This window comes from Pseudopipra pipra, chromosome 10 (assembly GCF_036250125.1).
Source record: "Pseudopipra pipra isolate bDixPip1 chromosome 10, bDixPip1.hap1, whole genome shotgun sequence".
In the NCBI taxonomy this organism is placed as follows: Eukaryota; Metazoa; Chordata; class Aves; order Passeriformes; family Pipridae; genus Pseudopipra; species Pseudopipra pipra.
Window position 1 is genome coordinate 6,672,463 of NC_087558.1, and position 19,018 is coordinate 6,691,480.

At 39.9% G+C, this 19,018-nt stretch overlaps 1 protein-coding gene across 2 annotated transcripts in view; it reads right to left on the reverse strand.

The window, feature by feature from the left end:
* Positions 1–19,018, reverse strand: part of TBL1XR1 (TBL1X/Y related 1) — a 110,179-nt gene that overhangs the window by 57,311 nt on the left and 33,850 nt on the right. For both annotated transcript variants that reach the window (XM_064665879.1, XM_064665878.1), the window contains exon 2: positions 4,218–4,282. The gene's annotated coding sequence lies outside the window, so the exon portion shown is untranslated. The remainder of the gene's footprint in view (positions 1–4,217; positions 4,283–19,018) is intronic.

Below are 19,018 nucleotides of genomic sequence, written 5' to 3' on the forward strand. Positions count from 1 at the left end.
AGCCTGATTAGCTTTATGCATGTGAGCGCTCCTTATTTATATCTCAAAACAACTACTCCTACATTCAAAGTTACATGTATGCACATGCATTTGTATTTCATAGAATAAGGGCCTTAGTCTTGCAGGGTTATTTATTTTTAAGCCATTATTCAAGGCTCTTGAGGCCAACATCTTCAGCACTGTCAAGTTTCATAAACTCTTGAAAGCAGGGGTCCCTGTGCTCAGTATAATCACAACTGACCTTCAGCTCTACCACCTTACAAAGTTCTGCCCATCTCCAGATACTCCGTCGTATATACTTACACTGGAGAGATGCCACTCAGCTCCTCTTGAAACAAAGCCAATTTTGCAATTCCAGTGCAAAAACCTTGGAGCTGGTGGCACAGACCTCAAGCTGTCCTTGGCAGCTGTCAGCAGAGGCAAAACTTCCACACCAAACCCCTCCAGTTCTGGGTGCAGGCTCCTGCCCTCTCCCTCATTTGTCTTCCTCTACATGAAACCATTTTAACATAATGGACTGGCAGAAGGTTAATGGCAGATAGATCAGCATTTAGATGGGTTTAGCTGCTGGAGAACCACAGGCTAATATTCATTTATTCCTTCAGCTCTCTTCTAAGGAGTGGTAGGGTCACAGGACAACCTAAAGGCACCATAGAGGGGTTCAAAGCAAAAAATCTTGCTGCAGTCTTGGGGGAATTTTTGGAGACATCTTCCAATCCCTTCACTGAACGCCTTTTTTCTTTGGAGTGACTTATCCTCCCCATCTCCTCCAAGCACTCCTGCTGTTTCTGGGCTAAACACACTGGGTAGATAACTACATTGAAATGTTGCACCCATGGAATTTCCCGGCCCAAGAGATTTAGCGCCTGCAGAGTTGTTCTATAACATCTCTTACAGACAGGAACAGTTGATGTAACAAACAACAGGTGTGTCACACCTTCAAAACACACTGTGATGGCTTCACCTAAAAGCAGACAGCATTAAAAAGAATGGATTCAAATCACTTAGTCTGTATTGCCCACAAGATTATGTGGACATGCATTAGCTTTTGATGACACCGGTTTCCTGGAGAATAAGTAACACAGGCTCACTGCTTATCCTCAGACTTGGCCTGTGGCAGCTTGTAATAAACAATAACATCCCCTATTCTTTTCTGCATGAGACCTTTTCAACCGATGAGGGTGCTGATGTTTGACAAACCACCCGTGTAGTAAAAGATGGAGCTAAGAACCCAGGCACAGTGTTTTCCAGGATGCCTCTCAGAAGGCCACCGTGTTGCCTTGTTTGTTTGATTCCTTCACAGCCATTTTTGGATGCAAAATTAAACTCATCATAGCAACCTGTCATGTAAGAGCCTCAAACTGTACCTCCCACCTTTCTCTAAGTTTCTGGGTTTTGCACAGTCCTTTATATATATTGAGATATACATATATGTGCCTGCATAGATACATGCACAGATAAGCACACTCCTATTGCCACACAAATTTATGCACACACAGAGACCTGCTTCAGTAACTTGTAGAAGACAGAAAGACAAACTATTTTGCTTCCAAAATTCACAAGAGAAGCCTTGCAAGGTATGATGGAAAACCTCTCTTGGGCAAGCTACCTGATCCATCACTTAAGAAAATTTACTTGCTAAAGCCTTTGCTGAAATCCTGACATCATCTTTTGCTTAGACCAAGGCTTTAAATATTCATTTCCAACGCATCCATTAATCCTTGTGACTGTGGATTAAGTACCCAATTATCAGTCTCTAAATGAACCTTCGAAATCTTCGAAAAAGTAGCATTATACACTTATTTTCCTGCACTTAACAGGTCTTTTTCGTTAAGCCTTTGCATCTTTCTTTTGAGTCAGTGAGGAACGTTAAAGCTGACTGGAAGAATGGGAAAGAGAACTTACACCCACTGGACACAGCCATATCCTCTTTTAGGAGGCTATATCACAATATAAATATTTTATTTTTTAAAAAATTGCCAACAACTACAATGTATTTTTAAGGAGTAACTGGAATTTTACCCTATTTAGTTACCAGTTACGTATCATATATCATGCAAAAAATAAGCTTCTTTTAATTACCTCTAAAATAGAAAATCTAAGAAAAAAAAAAGAGGATGTGTAAATTGTTTTACTATTTTTTTTTACTATTGAGAAATGGAACTGACAATCAGGATTAAAAAATGATCCAAAATGCTACTATCATTTCTCAAGGGAATCAGAAATTAATTTCTTATTCAAATACATGTGTTGAACATGGGCAGCCAAGCTAAACCAAGTCCTGTTTGGGAGATGTACACAAACTGCTTTTTTCAGCAAACTCTGGCCCACACTTTGTTTACACACATCAGAGAAAAAAATATCATAATAAGAACCTATAAAAGCCTTTTCTACTATACTGATGAAGTTATGATTACTTTTGGAGTGATGAAGAATGTGTCTCGCTTGTCTCTTGGATGTAAATTCAAACTATTTCAAAGTTAATTAGAGGTGAGTAACTGTTTAGAAATCTCTCAAATAATAAAATACAATAACTTATAGCACAAAAACAACCCTTAAAGAAAAGAGCATTTCACTACAAGTAACAGTTGGGCATATTTTATGATCACTGTAACAACTACCATGCCCTGGGGACTGAGCAATTCTGAATTTCTAATATAATTTGTAGGGGGAAAATTAGGACAAAATGCAGCAACATTTCAAGTACAGTCTCTCAGTATTTTAAAATTTTATGAAGTATAAGGACTAGGTTAATATGAAATGAGTCATGTTTTTAAGAGAAGCAGTAATACAGATCGGTATCCTAAATCATAACTAAAATAGCACTCAGCTACTACAAAATAAAAAGAAATCAGAGTGGCTTTTTGCTGGAAAAAGGTCAACAACAACAGTGAAGGTTTAGCAATACTAGAAAAGGCTGAGAACACTGCTCATTTCAGGTTTGAGAAGCTGAAATACCAGGTTAAGTGACCATGTAAATACGATGCTTTCTCACTCAACAAATGTTTCCACCAGCTGAAATTCATCCCAAATCAATACAAACTCTGTACATTATCAACTCTGAGCCTAAAAATCAGACTATTAAATGACATACACATTTGGTGCAAATCTGCTGATTTCAGGCGGGTATTTGCTTTACTTAGTGCCAAATATATTACATTTCACTCCATGTCATCTCTGGGAGTGAAAAGAATTGCTTACTGCATTTCAAAGTAAAGAAGTTACAGCCAAGCAAACTCTCCTGGAGTGTCATTTTCCTCACAGGGCAAAGACAGTGGCTATTTACATATTCCTTAGACCTATGCCCACACACAAACCAAAGGAAACAGCTCTCAGATCCAAAATTCAGGTTTCAAAGCAAGTGGTTTGAAATATCATCCCTTTGACTTCTGTACTGAGCATAATGATCTAGAGATGCTTCAAATATAAAACTCAGGCTGGCATTTTATCCATTTATTTCTTTAGGCTGCAGTTACCATTCTTGTACACCTCAACTGTGACAACACAAGAACCCAAGACTGCTGAAAAAAGATAATTTGATCAAAGCTGAAGCAGTAAGTTCCAGTCCTTCCCTTCAGACCTCACCTCTGCTTTCCATATGCACAACTACCAGGAAGCACCAGCAAACCACGAAGACAATCTGAAAATATGAACTTCCAATAGTCTGTAACACTGACTAACATCCCAGAGATGGAAAAAGAAGATTGCACCAACCAATCCCCTTCCTACAGAAGCTAAGATTTTAACCTCACTGGTCTCGCACTGACAAATGGCCTGAAGCAAATTACACCTTACACTGTAGAGTTGTTTTTTTTTTTTAATAGGAGAAGCTGTTTAACATTGAAACAAACTGCAGAGAGCACCCAAGTGGGGGCAACAGAACACTTAGCTCAGCTACAGCTCTCCCCAAACAGGCTTTTGGCCAAAAGAGGAAGCAACACCAGCTACCAACAGGATGAGCCATGTTATTGTCAAGTCACACTTCTCGCTTCAGAATTAACACGCTGCCCTACTTTCCACAGGATAAAAACCAGGTGCAACTGTAACGTTTCTGTCAAACAGCATAAAGGTCCAGACGTTCTTCAAAAAAATTACAATTAGCACTTGTGTGCTAAAAAGTAATTATTCTAAAAAATACTATTTGCAATACAAGTCTGCTAATGGCACGTGAGCAGGAAGGAACCACACCACCTTTAGTCAGTTAAAAAGGTACTTACCATTGGCAGTGCATTGATATGCAGAAGTTTTCCTTTCAGGCGCCTCTTGCCACAGAAGGGTGATGCTGACAAGGAAACAAGGAGAGGAAAGAGGACGCATTAATATTTATTATTTTGAAAATGGTGGTGTTAACACACAATAAAATGTTATCAAATATGGGCCTTGCAGCCTGCTCTGTTCAGGTTGCTGAGTGGTTACCACTGAGTTTGCACAGCCTGGAGCAGAGCAGAGCACAGCACACAGAGCTGGGGTTTTGCATATCCTGTCGCTCCCCACATCACACATCGGCTCCTGCGGGGAGCCTGAAACACAGACCTTTGAACAAACAAGCCTGGTGAATGAACACTTGCACCATTAGACCTCTAGACGGTCGCACCCATTCAGCAGGAGCACACACAAACAAAACAACCCGGGTAGAAAAAATCCTGATGTCTGGATTTTGCCTTAACTCTCCGGCAGAAGCTTCGGGAAGGCAACTAGGCAACTGACAGTATCTTCTGCCCATGCCAAATTTCTTCTGGAAATAAACCTCAGCTACCAACACCTAAACACTCCAAAAAGCCCCAAACAAAAATCAACATTCCAGTGGTTTGACTTCCAAAATGGTTACATCCACTGTGAAGCAGTAAAAGAAAAATAAATCTGCTTTTCGAACACACCTTGCGCTAAATAACTCTGTTTATGTACAAGAGGTGTACCCATGTGCCCAGACAGTTACCAACTCCAACAGTGACCTCAGTAATTAAAAAAAAGCTCATAATAATTGCTGCCAATATTTGACAACATGTACATAATAGAAATCTTCCTAGTGCAATATTCAAGAGAAATCTTGCCCACGTTCATAACCCCAACAAAAATATAATCCAAACAAATCCACGCTCTCCTACATTTCAGTAATTCTTACTGCATGTCAATAATAATTTTATGCATCTAAGAATGAAATAGTTCAGTATAAGCAAACAGATTCTGATGTCCATCCACTGCAACATCCATTTTTATATTCAGCAATGACAAATGATTTCTATTCACACTAATATTCCTGAGCGACTGCCCTTCACACAAATACTTGCCAGACGACTTTTCTTTAGGACATAATCTAATCGCCCACTCAAAGAGCAGGAAGGGTGACAGATGGACATGGGTGACTAATAAAGTATTATCAGACTATTTTTAGATTAAACTCTTTACAAAGCATCTGTAACCTGTGCTAAAAAACTTTTACTGTGACTAAAGAATAACTATGGGATTTGGGGCTCATGATCAACACGAGGTTCTCAGGTACAATTTTCAAGCTCAACAAGTAGGAAATAAATTATTATAGAGCCATTCTTGGACCCAGCCAAAAAAAAAAAAACCAACCTGCAGCATTTGGGCTTACTTTATTCTTAGAAGATCCCACACAGCAGGCAGAAACGTCACCTTCACAGTGCAAGCAAGAGGCACTGCAGAGGATGCTGAGGAATGCTGGGAATTGAAAGAATTTGCAAACATGCTCTTATTTCCTTGCTTAGTTGTACTGGGGCGGCAGAAATTATGTAAATAGACTGAGGAAAACTCTGTTCCTCAAGTGGCACAGTATCCTATGCAAGGCCACTCAGAAAGTCTGCTTTTTCCACAGCCAGAGCTGCAGACCAGAGAGAAAGTTTTAACACCTTGCTCCGCAGACCCCATTAAAACATTACTTGCTTATAAAAAGAATTTTCCTTAAAAACTGAACAAAACGCCAACTAATCAACCAATATTATTTTGAAAAACAGTCTCGATCATTATAAAAGCTGTGTGCAGAGAAAGGCAGAGGAGGGCCCTGCTGCCCTGTTCCGAGTGAGACGCTTGGTTTGGGTTATTTCATTTGGGAAGGGACACGGCAAACGTAAATAAAAGGATGATTGCACAAACATAAACCATTTTCATCAATGAAAAAAGGCCTTCTTTGGTACATGCTGCCCAAACTGTCTCCTTCCAACACCTCTTTGCCCTTGTGCAATCTTCAGTGCAGTACTTATCATCAGAGCCAGAGACGGAAACCTTTCCGCCTGATCTGTGGAAGAGGCTTCTTGTCCTTCGCTTTATATCTAACAGGGCAGTGACACGGAAAGAAGCTGGAAGCAAAGACTCAAGAGAGCAGAGAATGAGAAAAGAAAGGGCTCACTGACTTCACTTCATTCCTCACTCAATGTTAATTGGTTGTAAGCTCCAGTTTTAAATAAGGGCGCTTGAAATGACACGTAAACATTTAGAAAACACTGCGATGTCCTTCTTCAGAATCAAGTGCTGAGTACAAATGCCTCATCAGCAGCTTTTTTTCTTTCCAAATTTAACCTATTGGATTTTGGCATGCACCTTGAAACAGTGCAGGTGACAGTTATAATTTATTGATTTTAGACTATCTCTTGCCTTTATATTCTGACCTGTTATGGTGATTTAAACAGGTGCCCAGGTGCAGTAACTGCTACACTATGTGACACTTAAAAATAATCCACCAGATGCCCTTGAAGTTGATAAAGCACACCTGGGGAATGCACAGTAGCTTGTGAGTTCAGATCCTTCATCTTGGAGAGGCTGGGAACAGTTCACCGCTGCCTGATGACTAACACACTCAACGTGGCCTGAAGATTGCTCCCCTCAACAAGAAAGAAGATTTTGCCATGTGTGCAGTGACCTGCTCACAGCCAGCACTCACCAGCCTTGCCCACACCAGCTCTTTCTGCACAGAATGGTACACTTAATGCCCATGTCCCTCTGTGACACTGTGCCCAAACACTCAGTACAACACCACACATCATCTCCTCCTAAAGAGCATCCTGAGGCCATAAACTCGAGGCCAGAGCTTGCACACAGAGGTTGAGGCAAACAGGTTGCACGAGACAGGCAGTTCCCACCTGCAGGGCCAAAAACTAACACACCAAAGAGGCAAATAACAATCCATGCTGATAGCACAGGCTGGTCTGCTGCTATCAACCAAGTAATAATCGTGTGGTACAAAGGAAACCACAGATAAAAACAACCCTGGAACCACACAGTGACAAATACGGTTATAAACACGTAGCTCAGATGTACACTGATGTTATTCCTTACCTGCTTCTAAACATAATCAGTTCAAAGCAAAGATTTCTCTACAAGCTATTGCGAAAATGTTTATCCATTTTCTTCCAGAAAGGCCACCATTCAAGCTACTTTCTCCTCTCCAGCCATTACATGGGGTTTGTGCCATGGCTAAACCCGCGATTTTTGCGCGAGCTTTGAATTGTTCCTGTTCCCCCTGTGAACTTGTGCACTTGTGTTTCTCTTCTAATCCTCTTAGGATCACACTGTTTATACTACTTTCTGAGATTTTGGTGCTATTTGAGCCCTAACAACAAATTTAGTCACTAGATGTTGTGCTTTGTGAATTACAAAAGCCTTCTAAGGACACGGTATCTTTTCTTCTAAATTATCCTCAAGTATCCAGCTTTTATCTGGATTCAGTATCTGGAAAAAGCGTCCCAATCAAAATAGAATTAAAAATAACTAAATCCTGGATAGTCCCCTCAGTAACTAGGCTGTAAAAAGCATCAGACAATAATTTTAAAAGCCTAAATTGAAAACTAATCACTCCATTGAATCCTTCCTTTCATTTGGTTAACAGGCACACACAAAACTAGCAGTGATTATACCACTGCCATGCTTGGAACATAAACAAGAGAAAAACAAAGCTACTTCTTTTAATCACAGTTCCACAGCAAGGTATGGCAATTTTTTTAAGCAATTTAGCATGTCTACAATAACATCTGCTTTTCAGATCTAACAGTGAAGCTGAACTGAGACAAATACCAAGTCAGAAAATTCAGGAGAAACAAATACATATAATTGTGGGGGGGAGGAATCAGCACCACACACAAGACATTGTGAAAAACTGTCATTACTTGCAAGTAGGAGGTAGCAATAGGGATCCTAGTGACAAAATAACACCCACAGACTGCTCCAACAGTTCTTTCTGGGAGCAGGGAGTGGCACAGAACCGGGAGTGTGCTCCGATGGAGAGGGGCATCTTATTTTACAAGAAGCCTCATCAATGAGCACTGAAAGTATCCAAGACCTGCCCAGAGACATATCCACCCATATTCCTAAGCTCTGTCTGAAACAGCTTTTCTCTGTCAACTGAGAAACTTTTATTTCCAGATCTTTTTTCCGTCTTTTACCTTTATTACATCAGAAATATAGAAAAACCCGATGTAAGCTGACTTTCTGGATGTTTCAAAGGTGAAATGTTTAACTTGTACATTCATATCACATTAAAGTTGCCCAGCTTTCCACATATCAGAAGTATTCTTTCAAAGAACAACCACCTGTCTGTCTGAGGACGTATGTAAGCCAACAATCAAAACAAAGCAAGGTATCTGAGGAGATAAAGAAATAAGAACTGGGTAAGCAGACAGCACTGTTCTGGAGAAAAGATCATTCATACATAGGAATCACTCTTCAGAAGCGCACAGAAACAGGATTCACTGTGCAGTGAGAAACACAGGACAAATCAGAGCAGAGCAAAGGAATACTGTAGCAGCTATACACAAGTTCAAACACCAGTTTCTGTAACAGTCAAAAAATTGAGGCAATCACAGAAAACAGCTCACAGCCCACTGAAAGGGAAAGAAGCTGAGCTGCTGGAGAGGAAACCAACTTAGCCAGCTCCATTAAAAACCCATAACGCAGCCCAGTAATCTTGTCAATACCAATCAGCTGGTACCACCGGGATGGAGGAGGGCGAGCGGTGCTGCAGCACCATTTCACTTGCAAGGCATTTAAATGAAATTCATTAGTAAGTAATCCAATTCACATAAACTGTAAGTTAAAGGATCCTAGAGAATGAAGTTAAACCCAGTCTAGACCGGGAAAGGGTATAAACAGTTATTACTCAAAGCACTGAGTGTTACATGAAGGGATTCTGGCCTCTGGAGCAGTTAAAAAACCCCACCTTCACAGACTGCTACCTGCAGGATGGCAGCCCACCTGTGAAAATTCCAGGTAGTTTCCAATTTGTGGGGTTTTCTTTCTGAAAATAGCAGACATGATGATTGACTAGTGACATACTGATAATAACAGCAGCATACTGACAAATAATTTTTTTTGTGATTTTGTTCTAGAACTGAGTTTTAAATTTAAATTCATCACTGCAAGATTAATCAGAGAAAACAGCCTGTCAACCTGAGTGCTCTCAGCAGACTCACCTCAAATTGGAAAGAGAAAAAAATTTTTCTCTCTCTTAAAAGAAAAAAAAAAAATCTAATGTGTAGCATTTAGGGGCCACTCTGTCTCTCTCTATGTTTATTACAGATTTCAAATACACACCTAAAAACTGAACCAAGACAGAGACAAAAATATTTTGACAGAGACAAAAAGAAAAAAATCAGATTTGTTTTCCCCATTCCCTTCCCTCGAGGTCAGAAGAGCCATGTTTCCCACAACAGTAATCCAGCCTGCTACAGGTTGCTAAATCAACTCAGCCGTGCTGCTCGGTGACAACCCTTCCCTTTCCCACGTAGAGCCTGTTAACTCAGATGAGCCTTCACAGCTGAACAGAGAGAGCACCTCCTTTTGTCAACACAGAAATATGTTTGTAGGGAACTGATAGTTCCAAGGTTGCCGAGACTTTTAGATTGGTCTCCAATGCGGGGATATGGAACAAAGCTCAAACCGCTTCCCTGGGAAAATCACCTTCTTCCCTTTCCCTGCTGCTTCTAACAGTGCCTGCCCCGTCTGTGCCTTTAAACAGATACTGTGTTTTCAGAGCAATATATTCCTCTGCTTTGGGATTCATGATGCCCTTGCAGAGGAACATAGGTAGATTATGGCAAGCATCAGGAACCATTAGAGTGGGACAAAAGCACAAGAGCTTAAACTATTAGGGGAGGTGGGATACATGTTTTACGGACACATCACATTTGGAACTGGGCTCAAAATGTTTAAATAAAGAAATCTCCCAAAATAAGAAGAGGATGTGACAATATCATGTTATTTTCAACCCCAATTAATGTAACCATCATTCAAGCCCTGGCTGTGTTTCCCTCAGTATCAGAAGAGCTACCACCCTTACTTTTTTGGGCACCCAGAAGTCAATTCTTTCAGTGTAAAAGCTCCATCTACATTTTTGTCAAGCCAAGCTAAGGACTGCTGAGGACATTGAAACAGTGCAGCAGGACTTGGGTTCTGCTGCAAGACTCGGGTGTTTGCAGACGGGTTCGACGTCAACAAGCTCAAGTCGTCCCACTGTGGCCACTGACCCTGAACATCGAGTACACCCAGTGGTGTGGAAGTTGTGGCTCTCTCCCTCTCTGGGAACACAGTAGGAAGGCTGGTTGCTTTCTGTCTGCCCGCTGCAGGAGTGCCTCGCAGGATATTTGTCCTCGCAGCAAAGTATCGGGTTTAAAAAACAAAACGTATTCCAAAATGTTCTAAAAAAAAAAATCCACCTTACTTGTGATATTGGGCATGTGAAAGCAATAGCACAGGCTGAAGAGTTAGGATCCAAGAATTCTTTTAAAATCGCCCTCAAAATTATGAGTTACTTTTAATACTCAAAAGCACTTAAAAATCCACAGGTATGAAAACATTTTTCTGAAAACTTTTAGTCATACCAGAGGTCAGAAGTAAAGCCTGTGGTGGAGCTTGGGCTCATGTACTCCAGATGTTCCTGAGATGCAGCTCCACTAAAATAAGGTGTTTATAATGTGTTCCAGATTCTTCCTAAAATTATTATTACTATTATTACTTTGTGCAAAGCCAGAGAAAAACATAAGCCTCTCACTCTGCCAAGAAAGGTAACACTGATTGCCCTGAAATGATACATAGAACATATCAAGAAATAATTTCTTTTTTTTTTTCCAAAATACTGGCAATCAAAAGCTGCTGCACTTCTGCTTACAGTCCCCTCTCATTTTGCCAGGAACTTTTGAAAACTGAATGACATCTGAAGCACAATATACTTACACAGTAGCAACACCTTTCTATAGAAATACTGTGCCTTGGTGATCGTTTCACACAAATAACCATCAGATTAACTTACTTCTGTACAGGTAAACCCCATAACTAAGCAGCAGACAAGTTGTCCAAGACCAAGCAACACAAAGATATTTTCCCTTTTTCCAAATCTCCACCACCTCCCATCAGTAGGACAACATTATCATTCCTACAAACCTCTTGCCTCTGCCCTTCTCATTTCTCCAGCAGGGTAATTTGCATCCTTATGTGAGGGCTCTGACTCACAAGGAGTTAAAACCTACCCGTGAGGGCTGCCCTTGTTCATGCACATCCAGCCATCCCTGCTAAAAGGACAACTTACTCTTACACAGCAGCTACTGAGCTGTAACAAATTGCAGATGAGGGTGTAGGAAAAAAGCCTGTGCCTCTCATTACCATGAAAAGCTTTCCTGCCTCACAAGCAGGTAGGACATCCCTGCAGCAGGGGCTGAAAACATGGAAAGCAGAGGGACAGCACACTTGTTCTCAAATCAGCTGGCTAGTGTCCATAAGAGCTCAGAGGTGTGGCTCATCTGAAGGTTTTGGTTTAGTTTTATGCTCAAGTCACTCCTCGACAAGACCTAATTGCTATTGCAAGGGGAGACCCCGGTACCCCCCATCTACCCTCTGCCAGTTGGGTGCCCTCAACATTTCCTTTCCTCTAAAAAAAAAAATAGTAGCTCTCTGCCACTCAGCTCCTGAAGCGTCCCACTGCAGGGTCAGAAGAGGACAGAACTGGCTCAAGAGAGGAAGAGGGAACACACTCCTGAAAGGGAAGAAATGCGGGAACAGCACTGCCTTACAGCTCCATCATCAAAATACATCTGTTTCCAAGGGATGCCTGGTGCCTTGGATGGCAGTGGGCATCCCAGCACAAAAAGCTCACAGCAAACATGGAATGAGGTACAAGGTATGAGTCACACCAGAAACAACAGAGACTTTAACTGTATAAAATATGTATCTATTATTCTGTTGTCTTTTCAAACCATTTACACACTAGAGCTGTTTATCTGTCACACTGACTGAATAGCAAAATAGTTGCATCAATATTAGACTTGTACATGGAGTAGGACACACTGAAACCTGTTCCAAAGAATAAGGAGCTTACAGTACAGAGAAACATAGCAAAATATTTACTTTAGCACTATGGTCAAGGAGAAAAACATTTATTAAATAAATGGACTAAAGTCATTAATCAACAGTACCATTAAACTAATATAATAATCCTGCTTGTTCTTTGCTTTTGATTTTTTGTGGGTTTTTTTTTTTGTTTGGGGGGGGGTTTGGAGGGATGATTAACAGCAGGACTTAAGCATAACCAAGGCAAACATATATTTATTTCATCAGTGACAACATATTCAAAAGATCTGATGAGCATCAGGAAATGAAACCACAGTAGAGAGGTCTCACAAAGATCGTCACTAGGCTATGATCAATTGGTAAAAACCTAACAGTGCCCTTATTCAAGTCTCTCCTAAGCAGTAAAGAGGGCTTAACTACATGTACAGAGTGGAGCTAATAAACTATGTACCGCCCAACAGACCTAGGTGGTTCATTCTGAAATTATAAAAAAAAAGCTTTTTCTAAAAAATACTGTTCACTACATTAATTAACACTTCAATTGTGTTGGGTCTTCCTACTGAAGAGGTTTCTCCCTACTAAAAAAGAGGGCAAAAAACTCTAAGCAAACACAATTTGTTGCCAAAATGAGTGAAGTCAGTGTTTTTGTTTCACTGGAAATATTTTCTATTGAATTTCCTGTGGTCATTGCAGCTGTATAGCTCAACTTATACCCCCTTTGAATTAATGTATTACAGGTAGAGCAACACACAGAAGGTGTTTACCCTACAAACAAGTGGAAGTGTGATTAGATAACCTATTACACCCCTTTGCAAACAGTTAAAAAGGTGGAAAAAATACTGCTGATGTTAGTTAAGGGATCAGTCTCAGGTACAGGTATGTAACATCCCTGAGCAGCAGAAGAGACCTGGCGATTTCACAGGAGCAAATGTCAAGGGCAAGAAAAGATTTAGGTCTATCCAGTGAAGACTGGATAGCTGGAAACACATTTTAAATAAGCAGGAAAAACTTGCCCAAAACAAAATCATGCAGCTGAAGACTGATCATGAGAAACAGCCTGTGCCATGGGGCCTCTGTTATTTTAAGCAAGAGTAGTAAGGACTCTGGAAGGAGTAATTCTGCCTAAGGAGAAAGATTAGTGTATAGCGTTTGATCTAACAGGGCTTTTCCCTTTCTTTACTTTTTGATTCTTATCTTGATTGTTTCACACCAGGAATGTGAAACTGGCTGAGCTGTGCATCCTGCAAATCTCGTTCAAACTAGAATAGGCTGGGGATAGGATTTCACCATTTGGGAATTTCATTTACAGAATTCTGCCTCTGCAGCCGCCTGCAGAATTCTTTGTAACTGCTGTCAGGGTTCATGAAACCGGTGGGTTTGGAGCTTTTCTTTTTTTTTTTTTAAGTCAACTCACATTTATCAATGTGATCTACTAGACTGATTGGAGAAAGTAACAAACTCAAGTCCTCTGGTCTTGGTCTTTGAGAAGGAAAACTTCCTTAATTTTTCAACTTGTGAAAGATAGAAAATTTAGCCACAGCTTAATTTTAAGATATGTCAGATAGCTACCATCACTGAAATTACTTGCTCCATGAATGGTTTCTGCTGCTCTGATACAGCTTCAATAAGCATCCACAAACTAGCCCAGCTTTCACTTCTACAAATAAAAGTGATGAATGTTTATGAATTTTAAAAATAAAATTAAAAAAGGCTACACCTCTGTTTTCAGTTTGAACCTACAGATATTTAGTTATTTTCACCGATGGAGAACAAAATGAAGGCCTGTAGATTTTGCTGTTTTCTTTTGTGGTCATGCTAACACACACTGGTTAACCAAGGAAACAACTGGTGAATGCTGGGGTGAGGAGTATCAAACACATTTGTCAAAAATACTCCATCTGGCAAAAGTATTTCCCCTCAGTGTCAGAGACGTCAAATATCAGGGTCTGGTTCATCTCCAAACAGAACATTGCAGGTATTATCTTAGTCACACCTAGTCAAGGACTTTTCTTCCCTGTTTTTTTGACAATGCCTTTTTAGCACACTTTTCCAAGTCAGCGGCAGAATGTTTAAAAATGTTAAAATGGAACAATATGATGTATTTAGCACTAACAGATACACAGAACCTATACAGCACAGTGTAATAAATGCACAGAACTTGGCAGCCCGATAATGATGCATCTTCCATCAGCCACAAGTAATAACAACCCAAGTTTACAAGCTGCTGTGCTTCAGAAGAGACTGTTTACCAGATCAGATAAAAACAAGGTTCAATGTATATATATATTTTGTTGTATGACACTCTACAGCTGCAATCATTTATCAGACTTTTTCTTGTGCCTTATCATTCTTATCACTGCCTAAGGAACAAGCAAAATCTTGGAAATTCAAAAATGTCTCAAACACCAGCACTTCTAACCCATTTAACTTCTTTTTTTCACGTCAGCTTTACCCCGAAATAAATTCACTTGCCATATTTTCCTAGGAATATTGCTACTTCACTGCTTTAGACATCCTTTTAGAGAAGTCCCATTTGACCCTTCTGGACTGTTGTAGCAGGTTGGGTGTGCTCACCACAGACACACTGACTGGCCCTCTCCCACAAAAACAAAAAGGATGCAGTTTTGCTAGCAACATTTGCAGACTAAACACTCCAAGTTTAAGAGCAATTAGCACTATTTGTTCTTTTATCAAGTTAAGATAATTTCCTTGGGGCATTTTTACCTAAATAATTTGTTAATGCAATGATTCAGAAAACTTTACTAGTTTTATCTTGTTGTTCCTAATAATATCCTCCTATAAAGCCGTAAAAATGGATTTGAAACTACGTTCATTTATTTTAGTCTACACATGAAGTTAATTTTTATTACTTCAGCATGTAATGACTTTACTACAAAATTCTTAAGTGACTTGGACAATTGCCAGTCCTCAAAACGACACTTGCCAAGCACTCTTACCAAATTTTGAAGATACTGGCTCCATGGACCAGCCAGAGACCACCCATGGGCTCACAGGGCAAAGATGAGTGTGGGTGAAGGTATTCAGCCACAGGGAAGTGCAAATGTTTCATGCCAGAGAAGTAACAATAGTGTGAAGTGTTAGTAACACATGAGTGACAGGGATCTATGAAGCCTCCCATCACTGCGTGAAATTCCACTGTCCCAGCACATGCTGGGAGAGCCATAAAGGGTAAGGTAAGGAAATAGCCCTGGATTCCAGCAACGTGGTGCAATGAAACAGCTTTTCACTTTTGCTAGTACGTAAGGACACTGCCAAGGGGGCAACGTGATTTCACGTGGAACTCTCCACGTAAAAACCTCTCACGTGGCACATTTTAGAGAGAGAGGTGTACTTGCAAAAACATTAAAGCCAACATTTGCATTTCTTTTGATTAACAAACCAAAAAGATACTACTGAGGATCCAAATAGTCTGCTCATCCTTAGTCACCAGAAGACTTGACCTGGTGAGGTCATTTCAGCAGTCCTATCTGAGGCACTCCACCCAAACCCTCCTGGGGGGTTATTTTTCTCTTTTAGATTAATCATTTCTCACTGGTAACTATGAATTAACGATGATATAAAATCAAGTTTAAAGGACAGACATTTCCTCAGCCTCCCAATAGACCGCTGGCCTTGCTATTGCCCTATAATCTGAGTGAAATTATCAGGATTCAGATGGACTTGTGGTTGCTCACAGCCTGGACACGTACAGGAGCATCTCCAACACCCTCTTGCAAAGAAAAGCTATGGGCACTGCCCAAGATGAGTAGCTGAGTTACTCATGGCCAGAAGGAACCAAAAAGCCAGACCTGAGGCATGGCAAACTTAAAAATTCTGGTAAGGAACACAGACACTTCCATGATATCAATATTAAATACGATTAGAATTATCAAAGATTGAAATCCAAACCCCTACAGATACCACATAGTAAATTTTAAACCACACTGCTTATTCTTTTAACCAATTAGAATAAAACAAAACTAAATGACAGTGCCTGAAGAGAACTGGTAGCAGGATCTCCAGTTCCAGCACGGGCTGCATCTCCAGCCCAGTGCCACTGCCTCACCAGGCAGTCATGGCATGAGGGCAGCAGAAAAGAAGAGGGAATACCACAGAAGCATTTGTTTGTTCTTTTTAAAAGTGTTTATTTTGGGGTTTTTTAACCTTTGCAAAAAAATTCTATAAAAAAAAAAATAAAAAAAAAGTCTTTCGTTACTCTTTAACTGAAATTGTCAGTGTTCTGGCAACAGAACCCACTGCAGCATCTTTGGTATGTGCATTATTATTTCCTCAATAAAACCAAAGCTTTTACAATTACACAGTCTGTCTTGGATAATATAATTTTAAGGTTGAGATAAAAAGACATTGGTTGATATCAGCGAGATATGAAAAAGAGAAATCCAGGGGTCTCACTGATGCCCCACAACAGCTGAGTCAGAAGGAGAAGGTGTGGGTGCTCTGGTACACATTTCTGTAAAGGAAAGGCTGCACTGAGCCACACAGGAGATCCTTGAAGCATAGGAAAGCCTTCAAAACTCAGGGATGCAACACCAAGTTACAGGAAATCAGACCCGGCTACTTCCACTTTCCACAGAGTAACGAGTGGCCAGAGCCAAGCAGCAAAACTAATTCACAAGCATCTCTCTTGCATCTCTGACAAGTAAGAAGTTGAACCTGGTGTTTCAAACCAACCAAACCCACACACAGAGCCAGTGCACTCAGGAAAACACTGCTCCATGTGCTCTGCACTGCCTGGGATGGCACTGCCTTGACCCCCAAGCTGGGCACAGCTGAGCCCCAGCAGCAGGAACAGCACCTCAGGGCCAGGGTGTTTTCTGTGGCTATACCTTGTGTGGAGACTGAGCTTAAATTTTAACTTGTAATTAAATTTAAGATCTTGGCAAACTATACCAAAATCTGACTTAAACCACTAGAATAGTTTCAGATAAATGAAATATTCAAGCAGTACATTAAATTTTGAAGAAAGCTAAACCACCGATGGAACTGCTGGAAATCACAGACAGTGTTCACAAAGAGCATGTTTTAAAACCGTTAAGTGGTCAGCTTTCACAGTGGCATATAAATTAATTTTAATACCCCAACTAGTTTGCATTCAACTAACTTCACTGCCTTGTATGTAGTCTGGACATTCAAGGATAAGAAATTTATCTGCCATCTGTAAGATGACAAACCCCTACTAATTCCAAAATGCTGAAGAACAAAATCAGTTTGTTTCACTACTTTTAAAATAGTAGTAGTTTTTCCTAGTTTTAAATGCACAATCTACATAAATAGCCCCTCTTTATCCAGTACACTGCAAGAGGAAAAGCAAGTGAAGATTTTGCGCAATAGATACATGCATTCATCTAAATGCAGCTTGACACAATAAATAAGGAACATGCTATTCATCAACTTGCAACTTCATAAAAAGTCATAAAAATTTAAATAATCTGTATAAATGAAGGTTATGCACTTTAACAAAAGCGGAGCAAAGCAGTAAATCAGCCTAATTAGCAAAATAAATACCATTTTTACTACAACAACTCAATCCTAGTAGCAAAATAAATACCATTTTTACTACAACAACTCAATCCTAGTAGCAAATCAAACATTTTAATAGATTGCAGCACAGTTATTTTCTCGACAAAGTTTGATTTCTCTAAATCCAAAACAAAATTACAATCAATTACTTCAAACAAGGGCTTCTGCCTGTTGATTAAATCGTCTTCACTTTGATCCACCCTGGGTCTTGCAGACATTTCTTCTGGTATTAAGTAGTCAAAGGTGTAAATTAAAGCTTGAAAGACCTCCTTAAAGAAACATCTAAAATCAGCCTTGATATTCAAAGAGCAGTTCAATACTTTCAAAAGAAAAAGATTTTGAATAGGGCAGCAAAGGCAGGCAACAGATCCAAGGAAAACCCTAGCAGGACATACATCCTGAGGTTGTTGGTGCTCCTTCAGAGGTAAAACAGCAAGCACCAAACAAACAAATAAGAAAATTTAACTACTCTGTTCTGGGTTGCTTTGGTGGTTTTTTGTTTGTTTGTAAGGGGTTTTTAAGTTTAGCTTTATCACTTAATTGTAAACCAGCAAACACTTAAATAAACTACAAAAGTGTATCCAGAATATAGCAATCTTCAAGTAACTACCCTGAGAAACAGGGAGAGAATAAGAGGGCAGTTGCTACAGAAAGTCACATATCTTACTGTGCCTGCAATTATTTTTGTATTCACTATGTAATCAAAACTAAGCTTTTTGCACTTCACTTCTGTAATTCACACACAGCAGTGCCACACTTGCTCTTTCTTCTGCAGGCAAGGGTTCCCCAGAAGTTCACTTTGGAGATCAGAAAATCTCAGCTCATGGACAACTAAGTTTTTTTTGCACTTCCTCCTCTCTATCCCTTCTGGAACATCAGTAAGAAACACCAGTGACTGGAACAAGAGGGCTGATTTTAACTACAAGCAACATCAGGAGAATAATAAAGTTGTTCCCATTTGTACAGTGGCAAATGAGGAATCAATAATAATATAAAATATACACATTATAAAAAAAGAAACCTCAGAAAACCCCTTCTGAATTTATATTTCACTGTCTTACACACTTCAAAAGCATTAAAGGCCCTGAAAGATCAATACAACAAATAAGAATCTAAGGTGCAGAAATCAATAATTTTATTTTTTTAAAAAATATGTTAAATTGTATAGTAGCAAACACTGACATAA